Genomic DNA, 6,500 nt, shown 5'->3' with positions numbered 1-6,500 from the left:
CATTAACCGCCTTCAGCACAAATAAAGAACACTTAGAATTTCAGGTAATGCCATTGGATTAACATCAGCTCCATAGATTTTTGTAAGATTAATGTTACAGATCTTAGGAGACATAGAGAATGTGTCAGTCTATTTAGATGAGGTCATTATATTTATCAAAGATATGAAGAGCCATTTCAGAACCATAGAAATCGTTTTAGAGCGATTAAGACAGGCAGGATTAAAGATAAAGATTAAAGAAATGTCAATTCTTGAGGAAATCTTTAGAATATTTAGGACATGTGATCAGTGCTGATGGATTGCGCATGCAAGAAGGGAAAATAAAGGCTATTGTGGAATATCCTGCTCCACAAAATCTGAAAGGTGTAAGAAGATTTTTAGGAATGATAGGATACTATAGACCATTTGTCAAAACTTTTGCAGCTATAGCTAAACCATTGACAGAATTAACTAAGAAGGATGTAGAGTTTGAATGGAAAGCAGAACAAGAGGAGACTTTTCAAGAGTTGAAAGAGAAATTAATCCAAGATCCCATCTTAGTGTATTCAGACTTTAGCAAGCAGTTTTACTTAGCATGTGATGCTTCAAATACAGGAATAGGAGCAGTTATGTTACAGAAAGCAAAAACCAGAATGAGGGTAGTATATTATGCAAGTAGAGTCTTAAATGCGGCCTAACGAAATTACAATACCACAGAAAAGGAATGTTTAGCCATATATTGGGCACTGAGAAAGTTTCGGCACTTTTTGTTAGGACACAAAGTAAATGTACTTACTGATCATAAACCCATCTGTGACCTATTTAAGAAGAGAGCTTTCACTAATAACTTAAAGTTTAATCGATGGTTTATCAGTGTACTAGAGTTTGTTCCAGAATTTAGATATATTCCAGGTAAGTTTAATACTTTAGCAGATGGGTTATCTAGAGCACAAGAGGATACTGAAAGAATTATCACGACTAACACCTTTTGTTTCAGATGTCAGGTCGTAGACTTAGATTGGGAAAGAATTAAAATAGAACAAGGGAAACAAGCAAGTATCAGGAAAATAAAAGGAGATTTGCGACAAGATGAAACTTCTAGGTCAGATTTTGAATTAATAAATGGGATATTATATAAGAAAGCTAAGGATAGGAGTGCTTGTTCTAGACTATATGTACCTGACACACTGACTAAGAAAGTATTAGCTATAACACATACCCACAAGTTGGCAGGACATCCAGGAATCAAAAAGACTCTGAGAACAATAAGTAGGAATTATTTTTGGCCTAAGTGCAGCGAAGAAGCAAAGCAATTTGTAAATGAATGTCAAACTTGTAATAGGCATAAAGGTCATGTAAATGTCAGAGCTCCTTTAGAAAAATATCCTAGTAATTTAAACCCTTTTGAGGTAGTTCAGATGGATCATATGGGAGCCTTTCCAAAAACTTTGAGAGGAAATAAGTATATACTAGTTTTCATGAATTATTTGACTCTGTACATAGAAATTGTTCTAGTTAGAGATAGAACTGCTGTTTCGGTTGCAGAAGCTTTAAAGACCAGAATACTCACAAGACATTCTTGTCCGGAGGTACTTTTGTCGGACAATGCACCCGAATTCACCAGTGAGGTAATGAAAAAGCTTTGCGAATTTTTTGAGATAAAGAAATGCGAGATAACCCCTTATAAGCCGAGTTCAAATGGGACAGTGGAAAGGGCAAATAAGAAGATACTGGATGTACTGCGAACTATCATTAGTCCAACTACAGAAGATTGGGATATAGCTTATAGGATGTTCAGTTTACTTTGAATAACACAGTGAATGAAACGGTAAGAGAAACCCCACACTTTTTGCTTTAGGGTTATCAGAAAAGACTGCCTAACTCATTGTTAGATGACGCAGAAACTTCATAAGCACACATATGATTACCAGGACTATGTAGCTTGAAAACTGCAAAGAACCATTCAAATAATAAGACAAACCAGACAATCTCTAGAAAAAGGGCAACGAAATACTATGACACAACTAGTTCCAATACTGACCTGAAGTTAGGTTCACAAGTATATATAAAGGTACATGTAAAGGAAGGACCAAATGAAAATGTGTCTCCCAAATTTGAAGGTCCTTATCGAGTGTTAGAAAGGGAAAAGAATAATAAATTTAAACTGATACATGGACAGAGTTTAGATGTAAGGTATGCCCATTGGAATCACATAAAGGTTGTAAAAACTAATCCATGGTCCTCTCAACTTCTACAGGAAGTGGTGGAAAAACTTTCTTCTGCTCTTACCCCTACTGGTCGATATCACTTGCGAAATAGACATTAAAAGTGGGGCCTTGATACAAACACATGGAAAAGGTGAACTGTTAACGGATTTTGCTGTAGTAAAGATCAATGTCAATTCAATATTAGAAAGGGAAGAACATTCGAAACAGTTAGATAAAGAAATACGAACGTGCATACTAACCCATAGTGATTCTGCCTTTGTAGAATTATTAAGAAACTTACAAGGTAAAATTGAAGACATTGTCAGGCCTCAAAGAAACAAGAGATCTTTATTACCTTTTGTAGGTAGTGCATTTAGTGCTTTGTTTGGAGTGGCTACAGAAAACGATGTAAAAGGTTTGACTGATCGTGTAGAACTAATCGAGAAATGGGCTAATCAGAAGGATAATCTTATAAGTACTCTAATAGAAAATAATAATAAGAATGTAGAAAACATCAAATAGATGGTGGAATTTATTAATCAAGTTAATGTAAATGTTTCTAACAAGATAAATGACCTAGAACAAGTGTTTGTCATGAAGTGGAAATTGAGATTAGTGATCAAAAGGAATCTGTGAACGGACTAATAAATGCACAACAAGGAATACTTAGCCCTGCTATCATTTCTTCAAAAACTTTGAAAGAAATCATAGATTGGTGTATAGTAAATAGTCATTCCAAGCCTTTGATAGAAGATATATTTTGGTATTATACTATGTCAAATGTGAAGGTAATAAAAGGGTATTTGTTGGTGTTGATTCCTTTTAAGGGTATAAATTTATTTGACCTATATATAATACATCCTTTCCCAGTTAAAATAGACAATGCAACAGTAATTTGGAACCATCCCAAGGTTAGTCTAGCATTGGATAAGAATAAATTGTTGATGATTATTTTAGAGGAAGGTGAACTAGAACAATGTGTATTGATAAGTGAAAGTCAATCCATGTGCAATTTTGTGCAAATTAAACAACCTATAAACAATTTTCCATGTATACAAGGTATTTTCTTTGAGAATTATGAATTGATGAGAGCGTGTAAATTTGAAACTTTCAGTTTGCCATACAGGGCATTACATTTAGGTAATGAAATCTTTGTTTATGTTCAAAATACTAAACCGGCAGAAGTTACGTGTAATGCGAGGACTAAAACATTTCAGATAGAAAACGTGAAATAATTTACAGATTCTTGCTCAGTAGTAATTCCTGATTATCTCTATTATGTACCAAGTGTGTTTTTACATTATGAATTAAATCAGTCTTCCATTGCAAAGAGTTATGAAACCAAGATTAACCATTTTAAGCTAGACAAATTAACAGTGGTGGAAAATGTGGCAATGCCACTTAATAATGATTATGTTCTATTTTACAAGCAAGATGTTGCACCATTTCTAACTGTGTAATGTATTTTTGATTGTGCTTATTACTGTGGTAACATATAATGTGGTGAAGTATTTGATTTTCAAAAAGTTGGAAAGGATTAATTAGTTACTAGTAGTTATTACTGGGAAACCTAAGGAATAAGTTTGTTATTTTGTGGTATGAGGATTCTATAAGAATCTTAGTAGCTGGCCGAGTGGTGTCAGACAAATGATTATTTTTGGATAAATTTCATATGCAGAAGGTTTATGTATGTTATTGATGCCTTTATTCATGAGTTTTATTTGTTGATAAGAAATAGAGAGACAAATGCAGTTAGTAGTCATTGTAAAGATATAGAAAGAATTGTAGAGAGACATGAGAGCGAATGAGAAGTTAGGCAGGTTGTTTTTAGTTAATTCCGCTGAGTCCATGGATATTTTCCATAAACATCTCCCGACGTCCTGTTCCCTTCTTGAATGACTCATGGGACCCAGACGAAAGGAGGCGCGAAAACCTACAAATCGTCACGTGATTAAGGATAGCTTGACACGCCCAGGACGACGGTATATAAGCAACAGTGAGAGGTAATCTCTCTCTCAAGGTCTATAGAATACGAGGTCTTCTCATCCCTGGTCCAAAAATTGACATTTCTGCGCAGGTGGATTTCGTGACGTCACGACATCCAAACGGACGGGTGCTACCTACAGTTAAACAAAGTAAACAGGTCGGGGAATTGTCTTGGTCCTCGATCTAATTCTTGACAGTGGTTGTGTAAATTCTAACAGCAATATTCAATTAACAACATGCCCAATAACTGTGTTGTGTTTGGATGCTTCTCAACCAGGACGAAAATTTCATTCATTTCCAAAGGACAGTGAAACTAGGAAAAAATGGGTGCACCTCTGCAAACGGGGAGATCACATAAATGTTGAGAATGCCCTGATATGTAGCCGGCACTTTGAAGCGGATATCTATGAAAGGAATTTGATGTACGAATTACTAGGCCCGCCCCAGACGTAACTGTTTATCAGAACGATATAATTGATCAGATAAAAATCGTAGCAAGCCATCTAACGTCGCTGCCCCTACACCATTCCGATATATCGTTACAATTTGCATCGGTTCCACAGTTTCCATAATGTCATCCGAGGAGGAGGATTCTCTGGCTTTAGCAGGTTTAGCTGTGGCATTATGCGTAAAAAGGGCAAAAAGTGCTTCTGTGAATGTAACTTCAAACGAATTTGCTCATTTTCTTTCCAAAGAAAATACAGTAATTAAAAATGAAGAAAATTATCTTCAGAAAGAATGAAGCTTGTCTGCTATGTTCTTTTGTTTGCAAGAAAATGAAATTGAAAATTGCATTGATGCTAATCTGGAATATGAGGAAGGTTTATTAGAAGATGCCATTGAAGAAGGAGGATTACAATATCTGGGAGGGTTTATAGCTTGGACGTTTCCTCAGTATGAATTTTTAGGCAATAGAGCAACTAAAGGGGATAATACATGAATCGGTGCTGTAAGTAGGGATGACAGAAAACTGATGAAACCCAACGAAGAATTTTTCGAAAATCTAAAAACAATGGAAAAAAAGTGTTTGTTTTGTTTTCATTGCGAAAAATCTTTGAAATAAGGGGGAAACGTAATAACTTCGTTAGCTGAAATGATATACGAGCATATTTCATTACCTCAAGAAGTTATTAGGTTTTTTTACGCTGTCTTACTTTTTTTAGGATTCGAATTCTGAATAGAAACATTAGCTCATCTCGGAAAACTGTAAGTAAAATGTTGAAGTTAGTTTCTTAATTATTCACTTGTAAGACGAAAGATTTAAGACAAGCATAACCATGTTTATCATGGAAGTGGTGAAAATGTGAAAATTAAGGCTTTTATATATTATTCCTTTATTCTTGTAAATAAATGTAATTAGATCAATTTTTTATGCACAAAATACAGAACTGTTTCCACCGAGTAATTTTATATTCCTAAGATAATAAAGTGGCTGTTAATTTGTTATTGATTACAAATAAATTAACAAAAAAATCCCTATATTTGTATGAAAGTTGACAAGGGAGACTCGGACGCATTGGCTATGCTGACGTCACGGTCTATCTCCCTCCAAACCCCCATATCCTCACTAATCTGCGCGTGAGAAGACCTCGTATTCTATAGACCTTGCTCTCTCTCTCCTTCTAAGAAAGTCACTCAGTATACCAGGAAAAAAAGACCTACTTTAACTTGCCGGACTCGCGGCGAACAACGAGTTGTAGCCTTCCCAACACCTGACGGAAGCTCATACTTCAGCGACTGCAGAGGGCCTAGGATTGACGTATAGGCCCAATTAAATCAAGAAAACATCTAATTCTTCAGCCAGTGTCAAGACTTCTAAATTCAACGCTACAGATTTATGTAAAACCCATTCTCTTTTAAAACTGCATTGTAAGTGACTGTTCAACCTTTTTATGTCTAGTAAAGGAAAACTTGGTAACGAGTATCCCTCACCCACGTACCTTTTCTTATGTTAACTCCTGAGAAGCACATTAAGTATTAAACAAGAATGGACTAAAATACAATTAAGAAATAGTAAGTAAAGGTAAAAATACTAGACAATTAATAAGAAGATTTATTGAGAAGCTTTATTAGAAGAAGAAACAAAGGAATCATCACACTGCACTGCAATTGTTCAGTGGCCACTTTCCTCTTGGTAAGGGTAGAAGAGACTCTAGCTATGGTAAGCAGCTCTTCTAGGAGAAGGGCACTCCAAAATCAAACCATTGTTCTCTAGTCTTGGGTAGTGCCATAGCCTCGGTACCATGGCCTTCCACTGTCTTGGGTCAGAGTTCTCTTGTTTGAGGGTACACTTTGGCACACTATTCTATCTAATTTCTCTTCCTCTTG

The sequence above is a fragment of the Palaemon carinicauda genome, chromosome 15, assembly GCF_036898095.1.
Source record: "Palaemon carinicauda isolate YSFRI2023 chromosome 15, ASM3689809v2, whole genome shotgun sequence".
NCBI lineage: Eukaryota > Metazoa > Arthropoda > Malacostraca > Decapoda > Palaemonidae > Palaemon > Palaemon carinicauda.
Note: the sequence above shows the minus strand (reverse complement) of the source record.